Here is a 17,758-nt window from a genome sequence, read left to right on the forward strand (position 1 = left end):
AAAGCGAGAATAAACATGCTATGTCTGCAAAGAAACAACAACAAAAAATGCAACATATTACAGTGATAGGTCATTTCACCCCAGTCAACATCTAAAATTTGCAATTAAGACACAGAAATTGAAAATACACACAGCTGCTTTGTCAGACAAACTCAATATTGTGTGGAGTGGGCAATGTTTTGAATGATTCATTCATTCTTCCATAACTTCGTCGTGAAATTCATGTAGTGAAGGTGCTTCATATAGTGAGTAGTGGAGGTCCTTGGTAACTTTGTAACTGTTTCCAATAATTCGTTTTTATTTTTGGTGTTTCCAGATGGTTTTGCCAAAAGCTGTAATGCGGGTTGGTGAGTGCATCACTGATATAATGTGTCCTGTTTTGTTTGATATGTTGCATTAACTTGTAATAGTACACCTGATTTGCCTTTAACATAAGTACTTGATAAAAACAGGCTACGCTCTTGAAGTTCTGAAAAGGTCCACGATAACCCTCAAATGCCCGTAGGACTCTTCTTTGCAGTACAATCAGGTTCTTATAATTTTTTGGTGTGGTCGTGCCCCAGATAATTATGCAGTAAGTTAGTCCAGAGTAAAATAGTGCATAATACAATGAAGTTTTCAGTAAAAAAGGAACCAAAGTACTCAATTTGGAAATTTTAATTTTGGAGGAGGCAAACCTTGCTTTGGAGCAGTTAGTGACATTTAGTAAGTCATCTTGGGAGCTTGAAAAGACAAATTTTTAGCAATGTGGTGCACCAGTGCATATTTCAATTGGCTAAAAATACACATAACACTGAAACAGATATTGAAGGAAGATTTTGAACAGATTATCACTAAGTATGAACTTCACTACCTTTTTACATACCCCGTGATCTATCTAGGCCTCGTAACAGCCTAATAACAAACATGTTTAAAAAAAATGACAGTTTAAAAAATATGTAAAATAGGTTTCGTTAAAGACTAGGTTTCCAAGAAACATTTTACCAAAAAAAAAAAAGCATCACCCTAAAGAAAATTCCAAAATTGTGAATGCACAAGAATCGTAGTTACGCAACAGTGGACCTTCGCTGAAAGAATAACCTAACATATGCAAGCTCTTAACAGACAAAAAAAGTGCGCTGCACCGCCGTTCGCGTCCACTTCGTTCTGAATCAACTTCAAGAGTGCTGCGCGGGAACCAAGAAACCTCGCCACACAGACTATCTCGTAAAGTGCGTGTGTATGGCACTAAGTGATGAGGGAATGGAACTGATAACGCCTCTCCATGCGAGCAACCACGCATTACTATTACGACCCATGTTGGCCTGTTCTTTTATATCGTAGGTCATCACCATCGATATAGAACTCTCGATAATACAACTTGCAATTGCCGCCCGTCTCGCTTCGCAACTCACCCAGCGCAGCTATGAAATTCATCTCCACGCAAACAAACTGCCGAACATACAGAGGCCAGTTTTATTGCAAAAAAAGATAACAATAGAAGGAAAACGAAGTACACCAGTCACACTGGAGAATGGCAGCCAACCGAAACACTGATTAAACGTAACGCTAAGCCTAACAAAGCTCGTGTAGCCCTTAAGACACGTTCACACTGACATGCCTTTTAAGGCACGTTCACACTGACCATTCCGGCCGCTAAAAGTGCACCGAATCCGATCAGGTGGCAGCGAGATCCACCAAAAGGGCTTTCTCCGCGGCGATCGCTCTCGGACCAATTTTTGCGGTGTCTGTCGCCGAAGTGGTCGCCGCGGACCAATAGGGGCGCACGTAACTGAACGCTATAACCAACGGGCGTTTAACCCACAAAAAGCAATTATTGTGCATATCTGAGGCACCACAACAACGCTTCGATGTTTTGTAAGTCTGCCTTTATAGTAGAAGAGGCACACACAAGTAACTCTAAGGAATGTAGTGTTTAATCGCGCTGCGTAGACAGTGCGATTAAACCACTGCTCGAAAAGGTGTTTCCAACACTTTGCTACGACGTCACGGAGGTGGCACCTGCCCGTCCGTCGCTTTGGGTTCTACACCTTATCACCTCCGAGAATAGCGCACATCTTCCTCCACGGGCTGCACGCCTACGTTTTCGAAGATAACTGCTAGATGGCACTTGTGTCTAACGTGTCTCGATGCGCTCGTTCGCTTCCGCTACACGCTCGAGGCACTCTAACGCAGCGCCTGCAGAATACCATTCACCGATTTTCTTGCGCAGAACATCAAATAAACGTTTTGTTCACTCTCTCCAGACGCAAGACTATCGTCTGTCGATGACATTTGCGGTGTAACATCCAGACTTCGAACCATTTTTTTTTTTGCTTTTGATGCATTACAACACAGCGACTTGCCAGCAAAGTAATCAGTACTGATGCTTCCTGCGTACGTGAATTATCGAAGTCTGGACCACTGAATTGCGTAGTGGGGTATGCAAGCCGCGACAACAACCGGGTGACAGCACAAACATCCCGCGTTCTCCCCGTGGTAGTTAGCATATTCGGCGGCACGGGCCCGTCCAGTACGCACGATGCTGCGTTTCGGCGGGAGGAGAATCTCGTTCGCTGTAGAATGTGTATGCTTCAGTGTGAACTAAGGGTTAAAGTGCTGGTTGCGAGTTTTGATTACAAAACAAAGCCCTGGGCAAATCACCGTTTATTAAATCTGTGACACGTGATTGCCGACGCGTCATGAGTCACAAATAAAGCGCCAAGGTGCACGCGTTAATATAGCTTAAAGTGGCTTGAATGTGCGCTGTGTCGCCACGACTTCGTAAGTAATTAAGCTTCTCCCTGCGTGTAGACACCGATATGGCAATTTCGCATGAGATGAGTTTTTTAAAATGCAAAATGCAATGATAACTCGCTTGTCTGAATAAATTATTAGCTACTAGGTGTGAACAGGGAATGGGTTGCACGCATTCTGTCGATCACGGGACCCAATTTTAGAACCAGTGTGCACTCACGAGAGCATTGAGGAGATGCATCGCATGCAGAGAAACGACTCCACATTTACAGTTACTCGCTCACGCAAACACGCATGTGTAGCTGACCGCACGCAGCAGCGTCAACATGCAAACAGCAGTGATCGGAGGAACGCGCTACGCACAACAAAGAACCTGAGAGTCAACCCTGCTATGCTTGCCACTTGACTCGCTGGTTATCGGTAGCCGCCAGTGGCACCAGAACACACAGCCTAGCTAGTAGAAGTAGCACGCTCAATGCACAGCAGCACAAGTTTGTGGGGTCACGCATATTTACAACAGCTTAGAGGAGATTATGACGACACTGTGGGAGCCTTCGTCATCAGAAACATGCAAAGTAAAAAAAAAAAAAAACACACTTGGGTGCGTCTTATTAGTCAACTCAGCCTTTTTTCTCCACTGAAGCTGACACTGGCATCAAAATTCTAGCTTTCAAAGCTGTTCCGGAGCAGTTCAGCGTAATTTACACAATTTTTATGCTTTTGGAGCAGCTTGGCGCAAGAAAACAGAAATGTATAAAAAAAATGCACAATATGCGCAGCTGACTCACCCCTGTTATATTAGGTAACGTCTGAAGCTTGACTATTTCCCCTTCCCCGTACAATAATAATAATACCAGCAACATGACAAGAATTCCCGATAAGTACAATTATAGCAATATGAAAACAGAAATAAAGTAAATGAAAATTAGAGCTGTGCGATTAGGCAAATTTTGGCTGTGAAGCGAATTCAAACATCAAAGCGCAAGTGCAAATCGAATTGAATATTTTTCGAATATTTCTGAAATATTTTTTCAAATACTTTAAAGTAAAATTGCAAGGAAAAAGTTGGAGTAGATTCCTAAGCATATATCAGATACAGATACATGAAAGGTTCTTTTTCACTAAATTCATGAAGCCCTTGCAGGGTGGTATTTCATAGTCTTATCAAGAATGAGGCAATGCAGAGGCCGAATCGTATCAGTACATGATTCAGTGCAACCAAAGTGTTGCCGACAACACTTTACCCGTGACAAGCAAAGATGCTATTTCCTCAGCCTCTTCTCCTCTTTCAACTTCTGTAGAAGTCAAACTGATGTGGCGGACAAGGGTGTCCTCACTTTGAGTCCGGAGTTCCAAATATGTTTCATAGACATCAATACATATAATAGGATATTTTGGATGCTACACACCTTCGGCATCTGATTTTCTGGACTTTTTGCCCAAATTTCGAAGTCCAAAACAGGATTAATTGAGCCCCTACCTCTGTCACATCTATCATCTCTATGTTGGAACCAGGCCTCTCTTGAGTTAACACATTTGAAACTGTATTAAAACCTGAAATGCAGCTTTGCCGTAATATGGTAGTGTAACGAGGTGAAGCATTTTAAAAATTTTGAAGGGTCACTTTTAATTTGACGGTGACTGTATTTGTCTTTGGAAAGCTCACCTGTAACAGAACATGAAAGACAGCTTTGCCCCAATACCATAATGTGATGAGGTGAGGCATATTGAATATCTGAAGGGATCACTTTCAATCTGACGTTGACTGCAGTTGTCTTTGGAAAGTTCGAATATTGAAAATTCCAGTGCGAATTGAAAAAACATTCTATGTTTCAAATATTTGCACACCCCTAATAAAAATAAGGTTTCTGGGTCGCTATTTCAACAATCAACATTGACTTAATAGTTGCCTTTAGTTTCCCTTTAAGCTGAATGCACTAATGTCCGGGTCAGCCAAAACTATGCCAAAGAAACAGCAGAAATAAGAAGAAAGCTTTGGTAAAATACAACATCAGATCGGTCAAGAGGCACGAAAGTCTACCTAGCCTACGATAAAATAAAAGTAAAAGGTAAAACGTACACCTGGAACCTTATCCACGATAAGCGTACCCTATGTACGGTTGAAGAAAGACTAGTTAAAGATAAGCAGAAAAAGGCTCGGGACACCAACCTTCCACTTGACTCGCACAATTCAACAAGTTGGCTATGAACGCCCACCTGGTCCGTGAAGTCATAGCTAGGTTTTATTATACTAAATGCACGCAGCATTGTTAACAAGACTACTGATCTGGAATATTTGCTGCTTTCGAAAACTCCTCATAAGGTCTTGTTAACAGAAAGTTTGATGCATTCCAAAATTCCAAAATTGTGAATGCACAAGAATCGTAGTTACGCAACAGTGGACCTTCGCTGGAAGAATAACCTAACATATGCAAGCTCTTAACAGACAAAAAAAGTGCGCTGCACCGCCGTTCGCGTCCACTTCGTTCTGGATCAACTTCAAGAGTGCTGCGCGGGAACCAAGAAACCTCGCCACACAGACTATCTCGTAAAGTGCGTGTGTATGGCACTAAGTGATGAGGGAATGGAACTGATAACGCCTCTCCATGCGAGCAACCACGCATTACTATTACGACCCATGTTGGCCTGTTCTTTTATATCGTAGGTCATCACCATCGATATAGAACTCTCGATAATACAACTTGCAATTGCCGCCCGTCTCGCTTCGCAACTCACCCAGCGCAGCTATGAAATTCATCTCCACGCAAACAAACTGCCGAACATACAGAGGCCAGTTTTATTGCAAAAAAAGATAACAATAGAAGGAAAACGAAGTACACCAGTCACACTGGAGAATGGCAGCCAACCGAAACACTGATTAAACGTAACGCTAAGCCTAACAAAGCTCGTGTAGCCCTTAAGACACGTTCACACTGACATGCCTTTTAAGGCACGTTCACACTGACCATTCCGGCCGCTAAAAGTGCACCGAATCCGATCAGGTGGCAGCGAGATCCACCAAAAGGGCTTTCTCCGCGGCGATCGCTCTCGGACCAATTTTTGCGGTGTCTGTCGCCGAAGTGGTCGCCGCGGACCAATAGGGGCGCACGTAACTGAACGCTATAACCAACGGGCGTTTAACCCACAAAAAGCAATTATTGTGCATATCTGAGGCACCACAACAACGCTTCGATGTTTTGTAAGTCTGCCTTTATAGTAGAAGAGGCACACACAAGTAACTCTAAGGAATGTAGTGTTTAATCGCGCTGCGTAGACAGTGCGATTAAACCACTGCTCGAAAAGGTGTTTCCAACACTTTGCTACGACGTCAAGGAGGTGGCACCTGCCCGTCCGTCGCTTTGGGTTCTACACCTTATCACCTCCGAGAATAGCGCACATCTTCCTCCACGGGCTGCACGCCTACGTTTTCGAAGATAACTGCTAGATGGCACTTGTGTCTAACGTGTCTCGATGCGCTCGTTCGCTTCCGCTACACGCTCGAGGCACTCTAACGCAGCGCCTGCAGAATACCATTCACCGATTTTCTTGCGCAGAACATCAAATAAACGTTTTGTTCACTCTCTCCAGACGCAAGACTATCGTCTGTCGATGACATTTGCGGTGTAACATCCAGACTTCGAACCATTTTTTTTTTTGCTTTTGATGCATTACAACACAGCGACTTGCCAGCAAAGTAATCAGTACTGATGCTTCCTGCGTACGTGAATTATCGAAGTCTGGACCACTGAATTGCGTAGTGGGGTATGCAAGCCGCGACAACAACCGGGTGACAGCACAAACATCCCGCGTTCTCCCCGTGGTAGTTAGCATATTCGGCGGCACGGGCCCGTCCAGTACGCACGATGCTGCGTTTCGGCGGGAGGAGAATCTCGTTCGCTGTAGAATGTGTATGCTTCAGTGTGAACTAAGGGTTAAAGTGCTGGTTGCGAGTTTTGATTACAAAACAAAGCCCTGGGCAAATCACCGTTTATTAAATCTGTGACACGTGATTGCCGACGCGTCATGAGTCACAAATAAAGCGCCAAGGTGCACGCGTTAATATAGCTTAAAGTGGCTTGAATGTGCGCTGTGTCGCCACGACTTCGTAAGTAATTAAGCTTCTCCCTGCGTGTAGACACCGATATGGCAATTTCGCATGAGATGAGTTTTTTAAAATGCAAAATGCAATGATAACTCGCTTGTCTGAATAAATTATTAGCTACTAGGTGTGAACAGGGAATGGGTTGCACGCATTCTGTCGATCACGGGACCCAATTTTAGAACCAGTGTGCACTCACGAGAGCATTGAGGAGATGCATCGCATGCAGAGAAACGACTCCACATTTACAGTTACTCGCTCACGCAAACACGCATGTGTAGCTGACCGCACGCAGCAGCGTCAACATGCAAACAGCAGTGATCGGAGGAACGCGCTACGCACAACAAAGAACCTGAGAGTCAACCCTGCTATGCTTGCCACTTGACTCGCTGGTTATCGGTAGCCGCCAGTGGCACCAGAACACACAGCCTAGCTAGTAGAAGTAGCACGCTCAATGCACAGCAGCACAAGTTTGTGGGGTCACGCATATTTACAACAGCTTAGAGGAGATTATGACGACACTGTGGGAGCCTTCGTCATCAGAAACATGCAAAGTAAAAAAAAAAAAAAAACACACTTGGGTGCGTCTTATTAGTCAACTCAGCCTTTTTTCTCCACTGAAGCTGACACTGGCATCAAAATTCTAGCTTTCAAAGCTGTTCCGGAGCAGTTCAGCGTAATTTACACAATTTTTATGCTTTTGGAGCAGCTTGGCGCAAGAAAACAGAAATGTATAAAAAAAATGCACAATATGCGCAGCTGACTCACCCCTGTTATATTAGGTAACGTCTGAAGCTTGACTATTTCCCCTTCCCCGTACAATAATAATAATACCAGCAACATGACAAGAATTCCCGATAAGTACAATTATAGCAATATGAAAACAGAAATAAAGTAAATGAAAATTAGAGCTGTGCGATTAGGCAAATTTTGGCTGTGAAGCGAATTCAAACATCAAAGCGCAAGTGCAAATCGAATTGAATATTTTTCGAATATTTCTGAAATATTTTTTCAAATACTTTAAAGTAAAATTGCAAGGAAAAAGTTGGAGTAGATTCCTAAGCATATATCAGATACAGATACATGAAAGGTTCTTTTTCACTAAATTCATGAAGCCCTTGCAGGGTGGTATTTCATAGTCTTATCAAGAATGAGGCAATGCAGAGGCCGAATCGTATCAGTACATGATTCAGTGCAACCAAAGTGTTGCCGACAACACTTTACCCGTGACAAGCAAAGATGCTATTTCCTCAGCCTCTTCTCCTCTTTCAACTTCTGTAGAAGTCAAACTGATGTGGCGGACAAGGGTGTCCTCACTTTGAGTCCGGAGTTCCAAATATGTTTCATAGACATCAATACATATAATAGGATATTTTGGATGCTACACACCTTCGGCATCTGATTTTCTGGACTTTTTGCCCAAATTTCGAAGTCCAAAACAGGATTAATTGAGCCCCTACCTCTGTCACATCTATCATCTCTATGTTGGAACCAGGCCTCTCTTGAGTTAACACATTTGAAACTGTATTAAAACCTGAAATGCAGCTTTGCCGTAATATGGTAGTGTAACGAGGTGAAGCATTTTAAAAATTTTGAAGGGTCACTTTTAATTTGACGGTGACTGTATTTGTCTTTGGAAAGCTCACCTGTAACAGAACATGAAAGACAGCTTTGCCCCAATACCATAATGTGATGAGGTGAGGCATATTGAATATCTGAAGGGATCACTTTCAATCTGACGTTGACTGCAGTTGTCTTTGGAAAGTTCGAATATTGAAAATTCCAGTGCGAATTGAAAAAACATTCTATGTTTCAAATATTTGCACACCCCTAATAAAAATAAGGTTTCTGGGTCGCTATTTCAACAATCAACATTGACTTAATAGTTGCCTTTAGTTTCCCTTTAAGCTGAATGCACTAATGTCCGGGTCAGCCAAAACTATGCCAAAGAAACAGCAGAAATAAGAAGAAAGCTTTGGTAAAATACAACATCAGATCGGTCAAGAGGCACGAAAGTCTACCTAGCCTACGATAAAATAAAAGTAAAAGGTAAAACGTACACCTGGAACCTTATCCACGATAAGCGTACCCTATGTACGGTTGAAGAAAGACTAGTTAAAGATAAGCAGAAAAAGGCTCGGGACACCAACCTTCCACTTGACTCGCACAATTCAACAAGTTGGCTATGAACGCCCACCTGGTCCGTGAAGTCATAGCTAGGTTTTATTATACTAAATGCACGCAGCATTGTTAACAAGACTACTGATCTGGAATATTTGCTGCTTTCGAAAACTCCTCATAAGGTCTTGTTAACAGAAAGTTTGATGCATTCTGGTATACATACTGATGTAATAATTCCCCCTGGATATAAAATGTTAAGACAGGACAGAGATTCGCATGGCGGGGGAGTGTGTATAATATTAAAAGAATCTTTTTGTGCATCCATAAAAGACTGTGACATTCCCGAATCAGTTTGGTGAAGGATTACTTTTGGAAATGTTGCTTCTTTAGTTGGTGCAATATATCACCCACCTTCAGCTTCCTTCGACTTTCTTTACTAATTAAACACATTCTTGTGCACCACTGTACATAGGAACACACATCTAATTATCGATGGGAACTTCAATTTGCCACATATAAATTGGTAGGACCTGGTTTGCAATGGCATTGAAAAGTCTAGCATAGATAAATTATTAGATATGATGTTTTCTTTTACCCTAAAAAATCGTTCATGAATATACACGAGTAACTTCTACGTCACAGTCATTGTTAGATCTAGTGTTCCTATCCATATCGAGAAATATTCGTGTTCAAGTGAGGATGGTATTTCTGACCATAAAATGATTGTAGTGAATTTGACTGCTAGCAATACATACTACAGAAGAAATGCTATTACAATAACTATAAAAGACTATAACAAGGCTGATGACACTGCAGTTGTACAATAAAGTGGAATGCTGGGCCAGTTGGTACAACATAATGTGGAAATACCGTAATTACTCGAATCTAACGCGCACCTTTTTTCCGGTTAAGCGAGTTCATAAATCGCATGCGCGTTAGAATCGAGTACGAACAAAAAAATTAAGGCCAATCTATTGCCATCGGCAAATCTAAAATGGCCGCCCCCTACGTGCGTCGGCATTTCGGCCTATGTGTTTCTCATGTGTGGCACTTCGTACGTGTGCTGAGGAGTTCGTCATCTAGTAGTGCATTAGCATCGACGGCGTGGAATGGCCGACTCCAAAAACTCGAGTGTACCACGATGCCGCTTTTAAAAGAAAAGTCATCGCGTGTGCAGAAACGGACGGAAATCGGGCCGCGTCGCGGCCATTCGGAGTTCCCGAAACGTGCGTGCGGGACCGGCGGAAACAAAAGCAGAAGATTTTCGACAGCAAAACTTTACGCAAAGGCTTCAGTGGACCACAGCAGGGTCGGTTTCCGCAAATTAAAGAGCTGCTCGGCGAGTATGTGCTTTAGCAGCGAGCAGCACAGCGGCCCGTGACGGCGGAACTGCTCCAAGTGCGGGCTATGCAATTAGTCTTAGAAAAAGGTCTAATGCGGAGCCAGTTTAAAGCGAGCAGGTGCTGGCTAACTAACTTTATGAAGAGGAAAGGCTTTTCCCTCCGAAGGGGAACATGCATATGCGAAAAGTTTTGCGGAGGAGTACGATGAAAAGCTTCACAGTTTTCAGAGGTTCGTCCTAAACTTGCAGCGCAACAACGACTACCTGCTTGGGCAAATCGGGAATGCCAATCAGATGCCTCTTTACTTCGACATGCCTGGCACCACAACCGTCGAGAAGAAGGGGGCGAAGCAAGTTCGCGTGCAGACATCGGTCCACGGTAAAACTACAGTGACGGCAATGCTCTGTTACACGTCAGATGGGCACAAGCTTCGCCCGTACCTCATATTTAAATGGAAGACGCTCCCGAAAGGAGTCGTTTTTTCGAGTGGTGTGATCATGCGGGCCAGCGAGAAAAAATGGGTGCACGTTGCAATCGATGTCTTACGTTTTTTTTTTTTTCGTGGTGGAAATCGGATGCACGTTACAATCGAGGGCGCGGTAGAATCGAGTAAATACGGTATGTGAGCGTCTTTCCTGTCAAGTGCTTTTTCTTCTACCTCGTGCGCTCATATATTTCTACATTCTGCATTTGTAGATTTCTTGTAATTCTCATGTGGCCTTTTGGAGCAACATGTAAACAAAAAAACAACATATGAATTGTGGAATGAATTCAAGGCTATAGTAAACATTGCCTGAAGTGTTTTGTGCCATCACATGTTTAAAAATCTAAACAACGCCGACGCTGGATTAACCCCGGCATTATTCACATAAAAAGAAAGCTAAAGTGGCTCTGCAAAAAAAAAAAAAAAAAAAGGGCTCCGACGAAATATCCAGACTTCGCTCAGTATCAAAGCGTACTCAAACCTTAAACAAAAAGCAGTTCTTTCATAAAACACTGACTGGATTTTTAAAAACTTCCCCAGAAAAATTCTGGACGTATCTCAGCAGTAGAAAAGATAAAATTGAGGAGATCGCAAAAATACAGGAATGTTAACACATGCGGCTGATATTGCTGAATATTTTAATTACTTTTTCCAGTCTGTGTTTACGAAAAATGCAAAAACTAATGTAGGCAAGCACTTAGAATATATCATATACGTCAACCAATGGAAGAGCTTATAATCAAACGGGAAGGAGTGTTTGAGCTCCTCTTGAACATAGACAGGAAAAGTCTAATGAGCCTGACGAGACATGTTCAGTATTCCTGAAGCGCTATGCCAAATGGATATCGTATTAGCTAACGGTTACATTTGAGAAATCGCTAAAACCCACTCCTTACCCTCGCACTGGTTCAGGGCAGTCATACAAAGGAGGTGATCGCAGACTTGTAAACATTATTCGTCCCATTTCACTCACATGTATTATAGTAGAGTCCACTTATAACGAACCTGAGCCTGACGCGGCATCCGATCGCTGTACCCCAAAGTTCGTAGTAAATGAAACAGAGCTTTCAAAAAAGTTGCGAGTGGAACACAATTTTTTTTTAAATCCAAAAAAAGTCTATGATGCATGTGTTTTAAAGAGCAGAAGCAATAAGGGCGGTCTCTAGTTTATTTCACACAGCAGCATGCTTGTTCGCCGAGGCCCGTGGAATAAGCTGCATGAGGGACTGGCTCCAAAGTTTCGTCGTTCTCGCAATTTGATTCCTCCAAATCGCTCTTGCAACATACTTCATTCACAATGCCCTAATCCGTGCACGGTTCCGCTGTGTTGGCGTTATCATCGGTCGTAATAAAACTATCGCAACGGATGTTTTACCCACTCTCCCATGTCGGAGTTTACGACGTGCTGCCACAAATCGCCACTTAACTGATTCAGTTCGGAAGCTTCAAGCTCGGCATCGGGCCTGACGTCGACGAAGTCGGTCTCGCAAAAACAGTTTCGCGCGCCTGTAGCCTTCACCGCCACCCATGGAATATACACCATCTCCACAACCAAATACCGGGACGCCTGAAGCGGCAAGTTGGCTGCCAGGTAGTCAACAGCTACGCTTTGCAGAGCACGCGCTCCGCAATGCGGCACCTAACACATGGTTTACACTCAAGTCAAGCGGCCACACTTTTGACGTTTTGTTGAGCAGCAGGAAAAAGCGTGCAAGTCCTTCCGTCTGCCATCCTGATCACACGCACACACCAAGAGCGAGCGAGACGCGCACACGCGACATACATGCCAGAACGCGGGGAACAGCTCTGGGCCAGTTTATAGTCAGAAAACGAAACTAACTCGAGACAGCGTGGCTGGCGTCGTGGAGCGGTGGAAATGGCGAAGTGGTTCTGATCAAAGAGGAGAGCAGATTTGCAAGAAAAGAAGGGCAAGGAGTTGCGATAGACCGGGGAGGACACTGTGAGAGGGCGACCTTGAAAACCAAAATGTGCGGGAACGAGGTAGGTCGGGCAGCTTGCTTCAAAGGTCCGTGAAACGCGCGCGTAGAAAAACTTGAAAGAGTGCCTCCGCACGCAAAAGTCAAAACACGGCCACCTGGATTGGCGTGCGCGGTGTTGTTCAAAGAATCTGCGGTGATGGTCAAAAAATTGTTTTGTTGCACCGGCAGGTTTGCGTGGCCTCACCGACTTCGATATTTCGCGATTCATTCCGTGCAAACTACAGCCGTTTTCACGCTTCCACATGCATGCGGAGGGCATGCTGAGCCGAGTGCAAAGTGAGCGAAAACAGGTCCTAAACACAAAACGAATCCCGAATTATCAGAGTCGGTGGGATAGCGTACGCGCGTGCACTGGACGTAGACGATCGCATACAGTCGGTGGCCGACGATGTTGGAAAATGGTCTGATTCCTCTAGGCCGGCGACACCAATGACAGTACCAGCTTTCAAAAACAAAGGAGATGGCCGACCGGTCTTTGAAAGATTAGTGGCAGTGTGAAAACACGGGGCTCGTCTGGCGATGCGGGGTGCTCAGAGTAGCAGGGGAGGAGGACAAAGCACGAAGGAGTGCATAACAAAAAGCGGTCGGGGAGAGCGGCAACTAGAGGGACACGGAGGCAGGGTCAGCGTTTAACAATAAGAATATATGAACACCTCGCCGATGCCTGATCGTTGGTCAAAAGAGGTTTCCCGGGAAGTCGGCTGAGCGCCGACCCCGTTCGCTGTAACCGATCGGTGGCGCTCTGAGACGTTCGTTGTAAGTGCAATTTTGTGACATTGAACCAATGCATATTTTCACGGTCACGTGGATATTGTTTGTCTTAAGCGAAAGTTCATTTTAAGTGGGGCCCTTATATGTGGGCTCGACTGTACTCGTAAAATTTTGGAGCACATCATCGCAAAACACATTTGACAATTTCTTGAGTGCAACAACTAATTATACTCATCCCAGCATAGTTTTCGAGCTGGACTATCGACCATTACACAATTAATCAAAGTTGTTCATCATTTTGCGGCAGCTTTCGATAATAAGCAACAAATTGATGTCATTTGTATAGACTTTGCGAAGGCTTTCGATAAAGTGACTTATGATAACCTAACCTTTAAACTTCAGGAAATTCATATTAGTGAACACTAGTGACTTGGGAAAGGAATACTTGAGTGATCAAACACCAGACAGTACGTTTACATGACAGTTCGTCATGACCACTCCAAGTGTTTTCAGGTGTGCCCCAAAGTTCGGTATTAGGCCCTTTGTCATTTTTTATATATATCAACGATAGCTTTTCAGTGGTTGAACACCCGGTGCGAGTAAAACTTTTTTCAGATGACTGCTTAATTTATTCTACTGTAACGAGCAAGTACGATCAAGTTAGAATTAGTCATTGTTTGGAAAATTCAGCCAATGGGTCAACTTATGGGGTATAAAAGTAAACGACAAAAAATCAATATACACACGTAAGACCAAAAAAACAGGTGTTACGCCCTTTCAATACTGTATCGACGAAAATTCACTCCTCTATGATAACCAATTTAAATATTTAGGAGTCACTCTTTCATTAAATTCGGCATGGCATACACACATAGACAATATGTGCTTGAAAGCGAACCAGAGACTAGGTTTCTTGAGACAAAAACTACATCAAGCTATGCGAGATTTAAAACTCGTGACTTACAAAACCTTTGTTAGACCACTACTAGAATATGCCTCAGTCGTGTGGAGTCCTCATCAAGACAGCCCGAAAACAAAATTAGAAAAGGTTCAACGCCGTGCCGACCACTTCGTAAGCCCGATTTACCGTGTTAGATTCTGTCATGGAGTCTTGTAAACTGGAATCACTTAAGGCATGAAGGCAAAAAAACCGGTTTAAAGCTTTTTTTTCAGGATACTGCAAGGACAACTAAAAATTAACAAAGACATGTACTTAGAAGTGCCAGGGAAACGAAACAATCTTTTTAGTCACAACTATGTTCTAGTGCCATACTATTGTCGCAGTGATGTGTTTTGTTATTCTTTTTTTCCAGCTGTGATTGAGCTTTAGAATGCATTGCCAGGCACTGTGGTGAATGAAAGCAATTTTTGCCAATTCAAAAAATTGTTGAACATCTGTTTGAGTGATTGGCTGCCAGATGATATGCCTTCATGTTTCCTTGGTTTGTGTTTCGTTGCATTCTTTTTTACCAGCTGTAATTAGGCCTCGGATTGCGTGGCCAGGCATTGTTGAAAATGCAGGCAGTGTTTGCAGATTTGATAAACTGTTGCACATGTATTGATTGTGCTGCTACTTTACATAACTGTATATTAGTTGGTTTGTATTTGGTTAAACCCTCTCTGTAAAAGCCCCAAGAAAAAGAGGGTTGACAATATTATGAAATAAAATAAATAAATAAAATAAACTTTGCACAAAAGATATTCCGTGCCATTTAACGATTCAAATATCGAATTGTTATTGCCATTTGAATCTTTTGAAAAATTAATTTTCAGAAAAAAGGGCAAACAACACTGCTCATAAGATATATAAGGTAGCAGAGTTCCCACTTCTGCTTATAATAAGCATATTTTGGCTTCTTTCTTCACCAGGAAGCTTGTAGAACTTTCACATTGCTTGTCACATTTTTTTTTATTATTCGCATTTTTCCTGCAAATTTAGTTCATTGAGGGCTCATTATGTTCAATCACAGTGTGCTATTCATGACTTCACTAGCTTGAGCATTGAAATCAAACATATGGGGGAGTCAATAAGCAACCTTGACTATGCACAGGAAAATTTGCGATTAACTGAGTGCAGATTACCCTGCAAACTATGTTAAAAAGTAAACATGCACTTTCGTTCCTAGCTACACATTTTCACTGAATAAAGAATTACGGTCATTTTATTTTACCTTCCCTTAGAATTTAAGTGAATATTTTATTATAATATAATTAAACGTATTTTCTAGAATGAGAAAAAGAGCATATTCCCACTTTCGAATATTTTTCAAATACCTTTAGAATAATCAACACCAATAAAAAAACCCCTTATAAACGAGACATTGGAACAAGGATCATTCATGTTGTTTTAATTAGATATTACCAAGATGCATGCAAGTCAAGCTCTTACGGGACTATCGACGCTTTACTCATCTCATCACTGGATGAAGGAGTTTTAGCTTTAAGCATAAGTGTCACCAAAGCAAAAAAATGTGTCCTCGATTCCCTATAGTTATGTGATCAATGATGTTAAATTATGAAGAATTGTTTAACTTTCAGGTCTCAGTGTAGGTTGAAAGTTAGTGATGAAGCACCACCTCGAAACCAGGAAGAACTTCCGTAACTCGAATACTGTAGTAGTGCACAGCTTGTACTAATACGCACAAGGCTGGTTCACAAAAGAGCTGGTGGGCACTTAGCCGGTCCTGGCTTCGCTAGGCTTATACCTTCACCTGTCTTTCACTTGTAACGTGTCTTTTGACATGGGCAGTGAACACCAATGCATGCTGCAGTTTCTTACTAACCATTTGTACCATGTGCTTCTGAATAAATGCGTACCAGTTCACGATGATGGTTTTCCATCTACAAAACACAGCAGACCTCGACCTCAACAGCTCTGCTGTGAAATTATCTCGAAGGCTAGATATGTCGTTACTGTATACAAGCTTACTTCAGTTTGCATAACAGTGGTGTCTTTCATTGGTTTAATGTAATGATAATGTTATTATTTAAAGTTTATAATCATTTGCTTGATACAAAAAGTGGTATAATTTAAAGCATGTCTTGAAAATGGTTGCCTCAGGATTAGATCATATTTTATTCAATATGGTCACTATTCGATTTGTTTACAGTGTGGCCCTACATTCCACTATTCACACACCCCTATTATATTCGTATTAGCTCAGCAGGATCAGGAAACTATATTGTAGTGCTCTTACACTATACAAGGCTATCCACTATACTATACAGTAGTCTCTCATTACCTGAAACCTGGAGGGACCAGAAAAATACGTTCCAATAAAGGGCCACTCACCAGGTTTGACAATTTTGAGCTGACAAGCGCAATGTGTAGATGAGGCGTTCATGATCACATCTGCCAAAATTTGCAACGCTACACGCCGCGGAAGTGGGTGAAATTTCAAGATGAGCACCACTCCCCCTCCCCTTTGCCGGCGCACGCCTAGAGAACGAGGGCATGACATGGCAATGCAGTGACCTACACGGCAATGCAGTGACGTTGGTCCTCTATGTAGACGACTCTGCTCTGACGTCAACAGTATACCATGTGACATGGCAAAAATTATTTAACACAACATGCGTAGTTTATATATTCGTTGCTTTAAGAGATTAATAAAACTGGAAATAAATAATGAGACGCAATAAAAATCGTGTGCATTTTTCTTTCATTTTTTCCTGTATTATGCTACAAGATACGGGGCTAATGTGCCAGCGTTTCGCATGCGTTCGTGTCCCCGCGGTCAGCGCATTGAGCAGATTAATGCCATGGAACGTTCCTACACGTTCGCGCACTCATTGCGCTCATCTACTCTACAGTGTCTAAGCCAGCGTTTTCAAACCATCCCGCAGAAACAGGCAGAATACCACAAAATAATGCTGATCAACAAAGCAACGCTGCTCGCTTGCTCGGGGGTAGGACTTGTTTGGGCACGTCATGTGCAAGTCACCTCTTGGTCAGATGTGGAGAGGATGGGGAAGAGATTTGGCTTGCGAAGGCTACACGGAGGAGCGGCAAGAGTTTTGAGCTCGCCTCCTCTCATCCTCGTTTCGCATCGCTTCAAAAAACCTGTTTTCTCTGCTCGTGATGAACCGATTAGAAAAAATTTTGTGGCTAAATGTTCCTCATCGGACACCCAACAACTTTCGCTATCTAACTAAAATTCGGTATGGGGCCTGGTGAGTGGCCTTTCAACAAAAGTTTCATTTACTGAGAGATGAAATGACGATGATGATGCAGAATACAAGGATTAAACTAATCTTGTCAGAA

At 42.8% G+C, this 17,758-nt stretch overlaps 1 protein-coding gene and 1 long non-coding RNA gene across 6 annotated transcripts in view; one reads left to right on the plus strand and one right to left on the minus strand.

Annotated features, from left to right (window-relative positions):
- The window catches only part of LOC142775995 (uncharacterized), a 31,082-nt gene extending 20,750 nt beyond the window's left edge, over nt 1–10,332 (plus strand). The window contains exon 3 of the long non-coding RNA XR_012887217.1: nt 317–10,332. This is a non-coding gene — a long non-coding RNA (uncharacterized LOC142775995). The remainder of the gene's footprint in view (nt 1–316) is intronic.
- The window catches only part of LOC119187730 (histone-lysine N-methyltransferase EHMT1-like), a 284,030-nt gene that overhangs the window by 104,642 nt on the left and 161,630 nt on the right, over nt 1–17,758 (minus strand). The gene's annotated exons all lie outside the window — the stretch shown is intronic.

The sequence above is a fragment of the Rhipicephalus microplus genome, chromosome X, assembly GCF_043290135.1.
Source record: "Rhipicephalus microplus isolate Deutch F79 chromosome X, USDA_Rmic, whole genome shotgun sequence".
Taxonomy (NCBI): domain Eukaryota; kingdom Metazoa; phylum Arthropoda; class Arachnida; order Ixodida; family Ixodidae; genus Rhipicephalus; species Rhipicephalus microplus.